The sequence below is a fragment of the Nyctereutes procyonoides genome, unplaced genomic scaffold, assembly GCF_905146905.1.
Source record: "Nyctereutes procyonoides isolate TBG_1078 unplaced genomic scaffold, NYPRO_anot_genome, whole genome shotgun sequence".
NCBI lineage: Eukaryota > Metazoa > Chordata > Mammalia > Carnivora > Canidae > Nyctereutes > Nyctereutes procyonoides.
The window spans coordinates 13,966,311-13,981,569 of NW_026575146.1; the positions used below are offsets into that span (position 1 = coordinate 13,966,311).

The 15,259-nt window shown below is 44.3% G+C and overlaps 1 protein-coding gene across 3 annotated transcripts in view; it reads left to right on the forward strand.

The window, feature by feature from the left end:
- The first annotated feature begins 5,001 nt into the window (after positions 1 to 5,001).
- The window catches only part of TULP4 (TUB like protein 4), a 228,275-nt gene continuing 218,017 nt past the window's right edge, over positions 5,002 to 15,259 (forward strand). The window contains exon 1 of one of the 3 annotated variants that reach the window (XM_055310466.1): positions 5,002 to 5,062. The gene's annotated coding sequence lies outside the window, so the exon portion shown is untranslated. Of the gene's footprint in view, positions 5,063 to 5,726; positions 5,797 to 5,905; positions 5,928 to 15,259 lie in introns of those variants that run through there. The other 2 variants (XM_055310465.1, XM_055310467.1) reach the window with 2 other exon arrangements.

The following is a 15,259-nucleotide window of genomic DNA, read 5'->3' on the forward strand; positions in this document are numbered from 1 at the left end:
GTGGCTCTCACTCCCAGCAGCTTCCCAGAGGGCAGTCAGCCTCCTGAGGTTTAGGTCAAAACTGGTCTGGCACAGCCCTGGATGTCCATGCCAGCTTCCCAGTGGGCAGCCCAGGGGCAGGCTGGGGGTGCCATCGGCTCTGCTCTCCCTATCAGAGCCTTCATATCAGAGGCCTCCCAGCTTGGGGCCAACTAGTTAGGCCTTACCGTTGAGCCTCATGGAGGAAGGTTATAGGTCACTTTTATAGGTCACTCCTCCTTTCCAGAGACTAATGCTGCACATCCAGAGTTGAGGCACTTTTAGGAGATTGCCAGTAAAACAAACAGAGCAAAATGAAAACTTTCACCCAGGTCAATGGTGCCTACCTTGCCTTAACAGTTGCTTGAGACCACTTCCCTGTCCTTTGGAAGATCATGGACTACTCCATTCTTTATTATTATTTTTAAAGATTTTATTTATTTATTCATGAGAGACAGAGAGAGAGAGAGAGAGAGAAAGAGAGACAGAGGCATAGACACAGGCAGAGGGAGAAGCAGGCTCCATGCAGGGAGCCCGACATGGAACTCGATCCCAGGACCCCAGGATCACGACCTAAGGGACCAAAGGCAGACGCTCAACCACTGAGCCACCCAGGTGCCCTTCCTTCTTTTTTTAAAGATTTTATTCATTTATTTATGGGAGACACAGAGAGTGAGGCAGAGACACAGGCAGAGGGAGAAGCAGGCTCCATGCAGGGAGCCCGACATGGGACTCGATCCCAGGTCTCCAGGATCACACCTTGGGCTGAAGGCAGACGCTAAACTGCTGAGCCACCGAGGGATCCCCTCTCTCTCTTTTTCTTAAAAAAAAAAAAAGCCATTTTCTCCTGTTTTCCGTCTTTTTTTTTTTTTTTACAGGGTGAGTACAGTAGCACTTGGTCCTAGGCATTGGCCCAGGGGTTACGTTGGCTTGGGAGGCATTTGGCAGGATGGGGAAAAGGGCGCAGTTAGCTGAGGAGAGGCTCTCTGGGTGCTTATCTGGTTGATAAGGGTGCTTATCACCACATCTCCTTCCAAATAACTTCCCATTGCCCCAGGTTTCTAAACTAGAGGCAATCACTTTCATTTTATAATTAGAAACTTTTTTAAAAAGCTTAAAATGCAGATTCACAACAGATTGACAAGGCAGAGAGAGGTAATAGACTTGCGGGTGCAGTCACCTCCATGTGTCCAGCAAGGCTCACCACGTGGACTGAGAAGTACGAGTGGGCTCAAGGCCACTTTGCAAGGTCACCACTTCCCCGATGGTTCCAGATCGGAACCAAATCCCACTCCTGGAAACCCACACACACTGGCTCTTGATTCAGAATGTGTTCAGTCCAAAGTAAGGTGCTTAATATATAATTAAAACGGAATTTAAAAACATATGAAGTTCACCAGCATCGTCTTCTGGCCTTTTTTTTTTTCAGGTTAAACATTCCTATTTTCTTCCGCAGCTATATATGAAACTGTACAACATTGAAATATAGCATCTAGAGTCCTCACCATACTCATCACCCTTCATGAGCTTACTGCAACTTATCAATAAACATCTAGATTTTTAAAAAGTGATTTTATTTATTCATGAAAGGCAGAGACATAGGTAGAGGGAGTAGCGGGCTCCCTGCGCGACTGTATCCTGGGACTCCAGGATCACACCCTGAGCCAAAGGCAGACACTCAACTGCCGAGCCACCCAGGCGTCCCCAATGTCCTTCTTAAAATGTGACTGTGTTAGTACCCAGAACCGTGGGAAGCAGTCTGGAGGTGGCTGGGACCACGGGCATTTCCTTCCTTATTCTGATGCTGAATCTCCACAATGAAGCCTAAGCTGGCACTGGCATTTTTGGTTCTCAGGACACATTAACAGACAGAAGGCTTGATCTTATTCTCCAAAAGCTCTAGCTTCTTTGTCATGGACACCTTCTGGCTCTCTATATCTAGGATCCAGTTTCCTGATTCTCGTGCCAATGTCTTGGTGGTTGAAGAGCTTGAACGAGCAGAAACTTTGCACTCAGAATGATGTTGTGGCCAGGAGAGAGGGAAGATGTGACCAGAGATGCTGGGTGAGAGGGAGGCAGGAGAGTGGTTGAAGGAGAGGAGTTTTGGATTGTCAGTATTTACATGTCTTTCAGTGATGTGATGGGCAAGGGGCAAGCCCAGAAATTGAAGAGAGAAGGGCAGAGACCAATTCAGGCACCTGGTTGTGACTTTTAATCCCTTGTGCCTTCAGGCTCAGCCGTAGAGTAGCACAGGGGTGCGCAGCTAAATATTGAATGTAAAATATTTATGTCACAACCAAGTTATTATACTGTTACCAAGATGCTTATCAGATCCAGTTTGAGCTTGGACCTCATAGCGTGACCCAAGGCAGAAGTAAGGATTGCATAACTTTAAAGAAGGTCACATATTTCTCAGAACTTTTGGGAGCTTGGGCAGGGTAGGAAGAAGGTTTTTCCAAACTGGAACCTAGAGCAGAAGGACAGTCAGTCAATAGAGTGAGGTCATGAATGCCATACGAGAGACACTTTCTTTTAATAATTATCATTTAACAATTATTGTGGACTGGTTTAATTCTTCAAAGGTGTTGCGAGAGCTTCTAATATTGAAACATGACAGATACAAACAAAATAAAACACGCAACACAACAAAATGACCCAACAAGCACCACAAAATGGAAATTGTTGACCTAACGGGAACTCAAAGGGTGCTTATCATCACATCTCCTTCCAAACGATTCCCTGTTGCCTCAGATTTCTAAACTAGAGGCAATCATTTTCATTTTATAGTTAGAAGCTTTTTTAAAAAGCTCAAAATGCAGATTCACAACAGATTGACAAGGCAGAGAGAGTAAGAGACTGCTAATTGCATGATGGTGAGGTTTGGGGGGTGGGTATGGAGGGCTTCCATGAAGAGTAACAGGGAACAATAGTAAAAGACAATAAGTAAAAATAAGACCAACAAGGTACTGTGTTTGTCCTGCGGTGAGCATGTAATAAACCTGATGATTTTTGATTGAGTAACTATTATGCATCAAGCACTATGCTAAGTACTTTGCATAAATTATTTCATTTAATTATTGCAACAGCCCTGTGAGGTAGATATTGTTTGAATGTATGGTTAAAGAAACAGCGTTAGGCATGCTGTTCTCGTAATCACTTGTTCAAAAGTGGTAGAAGCAGGACTGCGATGAAGACGGTTGCTCCCAAGACCATTCATGTGAGCACGGACACTGTGGGAATCCAGAGGCAGAAAATAAACTCGAGGACCTTTATAGTTTTGCAGAGAGTTGGCTGTATGCGTGCCCAGAAGTGCTTGGATAAAAGAGTCTATACACATGGGTCCCTGGGGAAAACTTTGTTATGGGGAGGGTGGTTTCAAGGTTAATGCTTTTTCATTTTGCAGAGGAGAGAATTGCTTCGTCCTGATGGGTATTTGTTAAATCGTTCTCATGCTGTTTTACAGATTGCATTTGTTAGGTCAAGGAAGTTCTTCAAGGGATCCCTGGGTGGTGCAGCGGTTTGGCGCCTGCCTTTGGCCCAGGGCGCGATCCTGGAGACCCGGGATCGAATCCCATGATGGGCTCCCTGCATGGAGCCTGCTTCTGTCTCTGCCTCTCTCTCTCTGCCTCTCTCTCTCTGTGACTATCATGAATAAATAAAAAAAATCTTTAAAAAAAAGGAAGTTCTTCAAGTACATGTTTCGTCTCTGATCCCTTCTACTGCTGACGTTTACCAGTCTGACAGTAAGGACCAGACTTTTCCTGATTTGTTCCAGACCCTGCTTGCTGATCCCAGTTTCTGGCTGCGTGTGAAAAAGACGCTTAAAAATATGTCATGTATATATTTTAAAGTAGTTCTATTTAGAGGTTGTACATGTTGTGGTAAGGACCATATACTGAACGATTCCTTTAGTTCCCTCATGTTAGATGTAACACTGACTCGTTAGTTGAAGCATAATGACTATTATGAATAGTGACTATTATGAATGACTATTACCTTGAATTGAGTGAAGACTATCTTCTATGTTTATAGTACTCTAAGACCTAAATATAGCTTTATTTCCTAAAGGTCTCAAAATTAACTTCAGGGATGCTTATAAAATATTATCAAATAATGCTGATATAAATACTTAATGTATTATATTATGCGCATACATGCAGGAGGCAAATACCGTCATTTAAAAATTACCTTTTGGGGATCCCTGGGTGGCGCAGCGGTTTGGCGCCTGCCTTTGGCCCAGGGCGCGATCCTGGAGACCCGGGATCGAATCCCATGTCGGGCTCCCGATGCATGGAGCCTGCTTCTCCCTCTGCCTATGTCTCTGCCTCTCTCTCTCTCTCTGTGACTATCATAAATAAATAAAAAAAAATTACCTTTTATAAAATCAAAAAGAACTCTAGGTAGCACTTTCCAAAATTTGTGAAATCATAGGCAGGGAATTTCAGAAATGAAGGACACGTTGTCCAACCTGCCCCCCTCCCCCCCTTTTTTTTTTCCTGACAATCAGAAATTCACAGAAGCAAGAATTCTTAAATCCGAAGCTGATCTAAAAATTTGGCAAATAGGCAAAATAGAAAAAAAGTGCAGAATCTATGCCAAGAGTGTCTACTACACTTAACTACATAGGACTTTTATGCCTTATGGAAGAAAGAATGCTGACTTATTTTTTCAAAAAATTAGTTAATTTTTACAAGTAGGCTCCACGCCCAGCCCAGCCCCGTGCCGAGCCCGACAGGGGGCTTGAACTCAGGACCCTGAGATCAAGACCTGAGCTGAGAGCCAATGTCCCAGATGAACCGACTGAGCCGAGCCCTCCAGGGCATCCCAGTCTTGTCTGCTTGGGCTTTTTTTTTTTTTTTTTTAATTTTTAAGTACACATACAGGAAAAAAATCACACCATCAGGGATGCTATTTCTTTGTGCATGACGGGAAACGCAGGATGGATGCACAAAGTTCCCGCTCCTAGCACGACGTCAATGTGGTGGCGAAGAAGAGCTGCGAATTCTCTTTCTCCGTTGAAACGCCGCTGTCTAGTCTCTTCCCTGTAAGACCAACCCGACCAGGGGCACGGAGGTCCAAGATCAGCGCCGGGGACGCCTGAGCGGCTGCCCCGTGGGAAGCCGCCTTCACAGCGCGAGCGGCTCGGCGCTCCCCGGTGGCTTCCAACCCCAGACCCCGAGCGATGCCCGCTTCCGGCTCGGGGCGGGCAGGGGCAGGGCGCCCGCCGTCCCGTCACGGCGTAGGAAGGATTTCTCAAGTTGGGTGGGCGCAGCGCCGACGACTTCGCTTTCCTCGTTGGAGCAGGCTGGGAAGCAAAAGCAGCGCGGCCAGGCGAGGACGGCGAGCTGCGCGTGTGCACGCGCGTGAGCGCCGGGGAGTGCGCGCGCGAGTGTGCGCTCGGGCGAGCGCAGCGGGGCGGTGGCGAGCGCGAGCAGGTGGCGGCGGGGCGGGGGCGGCGGCGGCGGCGGCGGCGGCGGCGGCGGCGGCGGCGGGGCGGGGGCGGGCGTCCACCGGCGGGCGCGGGTCCCCAGCGCGCGAGGGCGCGAGGCCGGCCGGGGAGGCGCCTGCCAGCCGCGCCGGGTCACGTGGCGCGGTCACGTGGCGCGGAGCCGGGCCCAGCGGCGGCGGCGGCGGCGGCCGAGGGAGGCGGAGACTCGGTCGAGACGCGGGGCGGGGGGAGGCGGCGGCGGCGGCGGCGGCGGCGGCGGCGCGGGGCTGCTGGAGGCGGAGGCGGAGAGGCGCGGAGGAGCGCGGGGCCGCCGCCACGGGCGCTAGGAGGTGAGGCGGGCGCGGGGCCGCTGTCACGGGCGCCGGGGCCGCGCGCTGCCGCCCTCCGGGGCGAGGAGGCGGCGGGCCCCGGCGCCGCCGGCAGCGCCCTCCCGAGCCCGGCCGGGCGCCCGCCCCTCGAGGTGGGCTCGCGGCCCCCGGCGCCGGCCAGGCCCGTGTGCGCGCGCGGGCGGGGGGCGCGGCGGGCGGCGGGCGGCGGGCGCGGAGGGCGGGGAGGGCGGCAGCGGCCCGGCTGGGCGGGAGGCCGGTCCTCGGGCGGGCCGCCTCGGGTGGGCTCTCCCGGGGCGCGGTGGGAGAGGGGAGAGGGGAGAGGGGCGCGGACGGCGGGAGCCGTTGTCGCCCTTTGTTTCAGCGTACAGGAAAATGGGGCGAAACAGAGCTTGGTGTGCGTGCGTGCGTGTGTGTGTGTGTGTGTGTGTAAATCAGGAGGCGTTTGGCTTGGAGCCATTTTTTTTCTTCCTCTTCTTAATTGTGGAGAGAGAAGATCCCTTAAAACGGTTTCCCCGGGGAGACGGGGCTGTGCTCCTCCTCCTCCTCCCGCGCCCAGCGTGTGGATGGAGTGGATTTCCCTCCTGCCCCTGCCCACCTTCCCGTCCTCCAGGCTGTCCCCTCCCCTCCCCTCCCTTCCCTTCCCGCCCCGCCCCGCCCCGGCGAAGCCCCCGAGCGTGCGGGGCGTCTGCAAAGCGGCCCGGTCACCTGTCGTGGCAGCTGCATGGAAATGCTGGCGCTTCTGCTGTCTGGTCTGTACGGTTTCCTCCGGCAAATCACGGAGATTCCGCTCAGAATACCAACCCTTCCTCTTTTCCCTGCGCTTAACAACAAAGTGCATGGTGCTGGCTCTGAAGTTTGACCCGCTTGGGCCAGCAGCAGGGAGAGGCGTCTGACTTTTTCTGGTCACATCACTTCAAGGTTGGAAAGGTGAGGGCCATCTGGCTTTGTGGAAGGAAAGGAGGGTGACACGGTCCTATCCTACCGGGGATGGATGCGACTTACCTGCTAAAGCCCTGCTAAATTGCTAATTGCTGATCAGAAAGTCTTCCGGCACACTTCTCTTCCTGGGGACAGTCAGCTTACCTTGCAGGGAACTGTTCCCTGGATTTCTGTATTTAGGGGCTCTTCTCTTTCTATTTGGCACTCCAGGACTCCCAGTAGACAGGTTTTTGAAAAAGCACGGAGAAACAACATTCATTTCTAAGGTTTTGAGGAATGCAAAAATCTTATCTTTGCGGGGGTCCATTTATTTCTGCTTCTTTGTGTCTTGGGTTTCCATCTGTTAGTAACTGGAATTTAGTTTTTGGCCCTCGGGGCCCGTGGGAATGGTGCTGTGGTCCCGGAGAGGGCTCATCACCAGGCCCGGCAGCACCAGATAGCTGGGATTTGAGGTCGTGATGGATGTGAAGTGACAGGGCACCTTGCACAGAGCCACACTGCAATCCAGAGAGCAGCTAGCTGCCCAGACTCCTGGCCGTCTGGTGGGGCATATTGGGAGCTGATCCCAACATTTTGCAAGGATAGCCACGTTAAGACCTGGAGGACCACAGGCGCCCCCCCCCCCCCCCCCCCGCTTCTTTTCTTGATAGGTTTACTGTCTTGGAAATGAATATATGAATAAATTGTGAAAAGCCAAATCTAGTGTTTAGTTCCTCAGTTTAAAGAATAGTACTTAATTTGTAGGAAAGAGTTATTTGAAGACGTGAATTTTCTTTAAGAATTTTAAGTGCTCTATTTTAGTAAGGGCTGTGAAAGTAGCAGGATCTTCATGTGATGGGGGAAGGTGGTTGACCTCTAGAGTTAGAAGTATGTAGACCTGAGTTAGAGGAAATCCTATGGGGAAAATTTTTAACACAGTGGAGCTCTCAGGATACAAGAGTAGGAAGCCAGCATTGTTTCCTGTGCCTGAGAAATAATAATAATGTATTTTCTACTGTATACTTTAAAATTGACTTCATTTAGAAAAGATGTGTGTATCATGTTGGACTGACTTTCTGTTTTCATATGGAGCTATAAGAGTGGTAGTTTGGTTATTCACGCGTTTTTCCCACCCAAACTCTGAGTTAAAAAAAAAAATTCTTTGACCTATACAAGGATACACGGTAATGGAAGTAATGGAAGAAGTAGAGAGACAGTGGCCTTCCTTTGAGTGGAATGTCTGCCTTCTCACTAGCTAGTGTCTGGGACAGAAAGTGAAGCCCAGGTTTTCTCTTGGTTTTACTGAGTATCCGAAATCAGGCATGTTTATTGAGTGCCTACCATGTGCATGGTGAAGCTAAGACATTATTTCTTCATCTATTCCGCTGCACTTGCTATATCAATTGCAGTCTCCCTCCTGTTCCTTTCCGTATGTGGAGAAAGATTGAAGATAGATTGAGTGGGCCAGCTATGCATGTGATTCACAAAAATTCATTAAAAATTGAGTAAAACTTCTGTTAGGAAATACTTTGGTTTAGTTATTGCATTGGCTCCTCTTTAGGAATCTGTGTAGTAGTTTCAGTATTACCTTCCTGAAATTGTTCATTTGCCCAGGGAGACTGCTGACACAGCAGGGAATATGTAATTAAAATGTAAAATTTCTTTTAAGTTGGCTGGGATAATGTTCAGTTACTCAATTTTAACATACCAAACATACTATTTTTTTTGTGTGTGTGGCAAAATATACATATAACATTTATCATCTTAACAGTTCCGTGGCATTAGTACATTCACATTGTTGTGTAGCCATCACCACTGTTCATGGCCAGAACTTTCATCTTCCTGCACTGAGGCATTGTACCTGTTAAACAATAACTTCTCATTCCCTTCTCCCTGGACCCCTGGCAATCAACCTTCCACTTTCTCTCTCTGAGTTTGACTACTTTGAGCCCCTCACATAAGTGCAGTCATACAGGATTCGTCCTTTTGTGACTGGCTTACTTCACTTAGCATGTCTTCAAGGTTCATCCACGTTGTAGCATGTGTCAGAACTTCTGTCCCTTTTAAGGCTGATTAATAAATGCCCCACTAGTATACAGATGTGTCACATACATACGTGTATGGACCACATTTTGTTCATGAATATTCTAAATTTTATACTTAATGTTAACAGTCATGATAATTTCATGATGCTCAGGAACACTTTCTCACTGGAGATCGTATATACCTGTGTTAAAACAGGGAAATGAGTTATTTAGTGCACAGTACCTTTAAAAAATATAGGGTCCAGAGGGGATAAAGGTAATATGTATGTTATATCCTTGCTGGGTCATTTCCCTTGCATGTGGATTGTGATGTAGGGTACACCTTTTTGAAATTTGCGGATGATGCAGGTGATGTTTTTATTTCCCAGATAATGTTACAATGGTGGTATATTTTGCTGTATGAAAGAATATATAGGGCTCACTCTGAGGTATATAGATTATACAGGAAGGGTGGGGAAGTTGTCTATTTTCCCCTTTGTTTGCCACTTTACAAAATCATGAGTTACTATTTCCCTAGCATCTTGCATTGGTGACAGCTGAGGTTTTCTCTCTCTCTCTCTCTCTCTCTCTCTCTCTCTCTCTCTCTCTTTTGAGTATCTTTATGAACACCTCTATTTTAGCATTTATGGCGTATTTCAGTCCATTTCAGTTAGTTTCCTTTTGATGCTCAAATTGTCCTATCTTTGTGACTAAGGCTTAGTCAGGTTGGCTCCAAGTCCTTATGACATGCTTCTAATAACATATAGTAGCTTCTTTGCTTTTTGCTATGACGAAATGTTCCAGGCTCATCTTGTACCCTTCCTATTCCAGATTTGGAATCAGAACAGACCATTTTTAAAAGGAAAAATCAATGACCAATAAACATTAAAATTTGCAATTTCACTAGTAATTAATGAAATGAAAAACAGTGATGAGATGCCATTTGTTATGAACTGAAGGTGTCTTTTCCCAAATTCATGTGTTGAAGCCCTAACCTGCAGTGTAATGGTATTTGGAGATGGAGACTTTGAGAGGTAATTAGGGTTAGGTGAAATCATGAGGGTGGAGCTCTCAGGATAGGATTTAGTGCCCTTGTAAGAAGAGACACCAGAGACCTTGGTGTCCCCTGGCGCAGTTATGCCCAAAGAAGAGGTCATATGAGCACATGGCCAGATGGCAACCATCTACAAACTAAAGGAGAGGCCTCAGAATGAAACCTACCTTGCTGGCATTTCAGTCTTGGACTTCCAGCTTTCAGAACTGTGTAAAATAAAAATTTTTGCTGTTTATGCCAATCAGTCTATGCTATTTTGTTATGACCACCTGAGCCAACTAAGACACCATTTTTAATGTATTGGCAATATTATTCAGACTCAATACACCTTATTAGATATGACTTGATTTGGTAAAGCATAATATATGTAAAGTATTATATTATTATGATTTTTCTGTAACTTCTCTTGGTAGTCTTAATATTTGGGCATCTCTCAGTTTGAAAGAGGAATAAGGCAGATAGTAATTTCCAGTGCTGGTGAAGATGAAGGGAAATGTGTACTCTCTGTTCTAGTGGAGATGTAAATTGATGCCCTCATTCTTAATAGCTGCTATTATGTATCAAAATGTAAAACTTACATAGCATTTAATCTAGCAAGTTCGTGTTTAGGAATTTATCCTAAAGAAATACATAATAAGAAAAGTTAGAAAATATATATGTATATAATAAAAAAGTGGCACCTGAGTGGCTCAGTAGTTGAGTGTCTGCCTTCAGCTCAGGTCATGATCCCTGGGTCCTGGGATCAAGTCCCTCATCAGGATCCCCACAGGGAGCCTGCTTCTCCCTCTACTTGTATCTCTGCCTCTCTCTCTCATGAATAAATAAATAAGTAAAATATTTAAATAATAATAAAGAACTACTTACTATATATAATTATATAGTAAATAATTTTGAGGAAGGAATTGATTAAATAGATTATGGTACTTCCATTCCATGAAACCACTGAAAATAATGATATGGATCTATACTGTTTCCAGTCTGGAAAGATGCCTACGACATATTATTGATTTAAAAAGGCAGGTTACAGAACTGTAGGTGTAGCACTTCCATAAAATATAGGCATAGAAAACGCTGTACAACTAGGCTTCGGATGCCAAGTACCAGCCCTCTGAGGATCTCTAGGCTTTGGTTGGTCTGTTTTGGTTGCCATGTCTCAAAGACTGCACCAACTGGTTTCATTCTTGTGTAATAAGATTCAGTTTTCCTGGAGAGGGGGAATATAATTGGCCAAATTTGGGTAGTTTGCTGTGGGTGTGTGTGTTTGTGTGTATGTGTCTGATTGCTGTTAGTTTCACAAAAACCTATGGAATGCAGGAGTCAGAAGCAAAGTTGAGGTGCTTTTATTTTTTCATTTTATTTTTTTTAGGTGCTTTTAGCTAAAGAAAGGGGAGTAACTTTCTTTTTCTTTCTTTTTTTTTTTTTTAAAGATTTTATTTATTTATTCATGATAGTCACACAGAGAGAAAGAGAGAGGCAGAGACACAGGCAAAGGGAGAAGCAGGCTCCATGCACCGGGAACCCGATGTGGGATTCAATCCCAGGTCTCCAGGATCGCGCCCTGGGCCAAAGGCAGGCGCCAAACCGCTGCGCCACTCAGGGATCCCGGGAATAACTTTCTAAGAAGACAGATAAATGCCACTACATACTTAGTTAACATTAAATAAATTCTTTGCTCAAAAATGTTGAATTAATTACCACGTGTCCATAAATTACTGCAAACTCTGATAAGCTTGGTCTTTCTTTTTCCCCTAACCATTCCATTTTGGCATGATAGGACCTATACCAGTGGGTCAGTTCTATCTGGTTTCTTGCTTTCATAGAAAACATTGGGTTGAAATTAATATTTTGGGGTTACTTATGGATTTTAAGAGTTATGCTATTTTCCCTTTAATGTGGTTAATTCAGGATCAAATATATTTCTCTGATTTCAGTGAACAGGAATAGAAAAGTTTTGTGCTTGTGTGGTGTCAATGATACCCACCCTTGAAAGAGAATTTTAAGAATAGAATTGAAAAGTAATGTTTATGGACATCCTCCAGTAGTAATGGTGTAGTAGGTTGTAGTGAGTTGTGAATTAATCTCTAGGTGTGCAGAGGTGCTCTGCAGGTAATATAGACTTATTTGAACAGCTTTCTCCCTGTTGGTTATTTTTAGTCAAAAGCACAATTAGAGTCAGTATGGGTGTGAAAGAACTCTGAGAGGGGCACCTGGGTGGCTCACAGGTTGAACGTCTGTCTTCGGCTTAGGTCGTGATCCTGGGGTCCTGGGATCAAGTCCTGCATCAGGCCCCCCACAGGGAACCTGCTTCTCCCTCTGCCTATGTCTCTGCCTCTCTCTGTGTGTCTCTCATGAATAAATAAATAAAATCTTAAAAAAAAAGAGCTCTGAGAAAGATAGCACACACTTCAATTTAAGTTATTTTCTTTGAAATATGAAAGACTCAATTTTAGATCTTAATGGATGTGAAAGGGTTTGGAAAGGGATAGTATAAGGTGTTATGTTGTTACAGTTATTTCTGGGTTCTTTTTGTAGTCTTGACATGTGGGTATCTCCTCCCAGCTTGGAATGGCCACAGTAGAGCCACAGGGTTAAAGTTTTTGTCGTATTGGCTTTTTTATGTCTGACGTGGAGCTCGATCCTGGGACCCTGGGATCATGACCTGAGCTGAAGGCAGATGCTTAACTAACTGACTGAGCACCCAGGCATCCTAGAAGTTGGCCTTTTTAACCTTTTTTTTTTTTTTTTTTTTTTTTAGATTTTTAAGTAACCTCTGCATCCTGGGGCTCGAACTCATAACCCTGAGATCAAGAGTTGCATGCTCTACTGACTGAGCCAGCCAAGTGTCCCGACTTTGACCTTTTGAATGAATAATTTTTATGACAAAAGTCTCAACCTTTTAAGTCTCTGCTGTTGATCCAGCTAGTTAATGGTTGGAACATTGGGTTCTAAAGGCTCTTGTATCTACTTGCAACAACCTTTTCTCAATGTTTTCAAATTCCACTTAAATGTTACAGACAGATGTCACTGAGTTCTTTCATCTTACGGAATGTTTCCTTTACCAGTTTCTTGGAAATGACAAAAGGAAGATTAAACTTCTGAGGCATTTACTCCTGATTTGTGTGTGTATATAATTTTCAGTGTCTGGCAAGGGAAATCAGGAGTCTTTTGTAGAAAACTCTTTTTAGTACACATTTGTTGTCTTCTACATTATTTTCCTTTATTTTGGGCTGTTAAGAATATATGTCCCTGGGAAACCACATGGCATTGTTATTGAGCATCGTGACTAAATAGTAGTGTCAGAGGTCCGGGCTGAGCAGTCAGTCCTGGGATGACTTTCTTATTCCTGAAAAGTTGATCAGTGGTTGATGTTACCATATGCTGAGAATATGTAGGATTATCTTTGTACATAATCAACTTCTTAAGCTTCAGACAACCCGCTTAGCCGTAAAACCAGATGGACAGATTCAGCCCCAGTGGTTGGAATATCAAAACATGCATCATAAGAAGTTGGGCATATGCTGTGAATGAAAACCCTGGTCAACCAAAGCTGACATTTTAGGCAGCTAGAGTTACTGTTGCGAACTGTTAAAATAACCAGAAAATTTAACTATTTGTCGATATTTGTCAAATGAGAGGGGAATGTCTTCAAAAAATGATACCTGTGTTTAACTTAGAGAAATAAATTGAAGGAGGTTGAATCGTGGGCATAGCCAGGTAGATGAATGTTGTTTGGGCTCAAGTCACTGAGTTTTTCCAGCCCTTACAAATAGTTTGAACCTTTTTCATTTTTCTTGTCTTTTCCTGTGAAATGAGAAACCCTGCCTTGTGTTTTCTTTGTAAAAGTGAACTTTTCTGGGCTAATTTTCTGATAACTGAATAATAAATTCTGTAATAATTTGAAATGCTTGGATAAAAACATAGCTCTTAGCAGAAGATAGCTCTGTTTGCATATCTTATTCCATTAGTAATAATTTTAAATACTGTGACAGAAATGAGAAGGAGAGTGGCATGCGTATTATTTTGTCTCCTTACCCAGCTTTGATTCTAAGGGACTTGGGAATAAATTAAGTAGTATAGGATTGGGGTGCTGCCCAGAATCTATCCGTTACAGCTTACTACAGCATCAATTCCCAGCCCTTTTGGATTTATGGCGCCCTTATTGTGTTTGATTTTGCATCTCCCTGCTCCTCACCATTGTAATGACTGTGACAGTCAGGACTGTGTTACCAGTGGAGAGCAAAGTACTGATAGATGGAGTCCACAAACTCATAATTCAGTTTTATCTAATTATGTCAGCTTTTAATTTTAACTAATTAACATTAACAGTGTTAATTGTTAACATTAACAAGCCACAATAATTTCATTGCTCTATGAAATATTTGTTTTTCATCAATTAAAATTAATGTTTTGAAAAATTTTGTGAAAAAGTATACTGAATAGTATTTACATCTTATGTGTATTTATGTGCTAGAAATGCTAGAGAAGCATTAAGTACCATTGTAGGTCCCTCCTAGGCTAAAAATGCTTTCCCTTACAGAGGCATATATAGAAGCAGTAGTGTTTATGAGATGTTTTGAAATCAATTTTCTATGAATATAATGTAGTAAGTTTATTGTGAATAAATAAAGAAGTCTCAAGGTTGAGCTTATGGTTCAGAAATGGTCTTTTTTAATTCTGAGAGAACAGGGATGTCACACTGTTTTCCTTCTAGTGTTTTTGTATGTTGCATGTAACTGTGGTCTCCTTGTCTGACTAATGATTTTACAAATGCCTTATCTTTGGCTTTCCTTCGCCTCTGTTTAGATGGTAAAGTTCTTTGTTTTTCACACAACACAGAAAGGTGGCTTGTGCTTGATTTTGGGGAATCAATTTGTTTCTCTGGCAGAATAAGACATATATAATAAGACAGCCAGAACTTTTTGTGGGAGATTGAATAAGCACTGCCATGTGAAAGATGCTAATAATCTGTGAGGTTAATTTAAGCCAGTTACTTCAACTTTTTAATTTTATTCTGTTAGTATCAAACCTTTTCCTGCATTGTTAATGACTAGCAAAATTGGTTTGAAGTTGAACCTTCTTTGATGCTAATGAGTGATAAAGTGGACCCAGGGTGAAATGCCTGGAGAGGGAGGCATGCTGGAGAGTCAGGACTTATTCACAAATTAGATCATGGATGAGCTTCCAGAAGCTAGGATTTGGTTTAAACCCTTTCTCTTCATTTTGTGTCTAACTGGGCTTAAGTATTGTTAACCACATCCTATGATTTTGAGAAGTAAACTATCTTATAGTGTGGGTAACTCCATGGAAACAAGGTAATAGAGATCTGCCTGGGGGTTTTGGGAGAAGGCAGTCAACGGGGATGCAAACTTTGAACTACTGAATTTTTAGTCCAGTAGTTTTAATCATGGTCACACTTTTTTCTGTGTGAAAAACATTTTGTTTCTTGGCTTCTATATTTTATATGTGG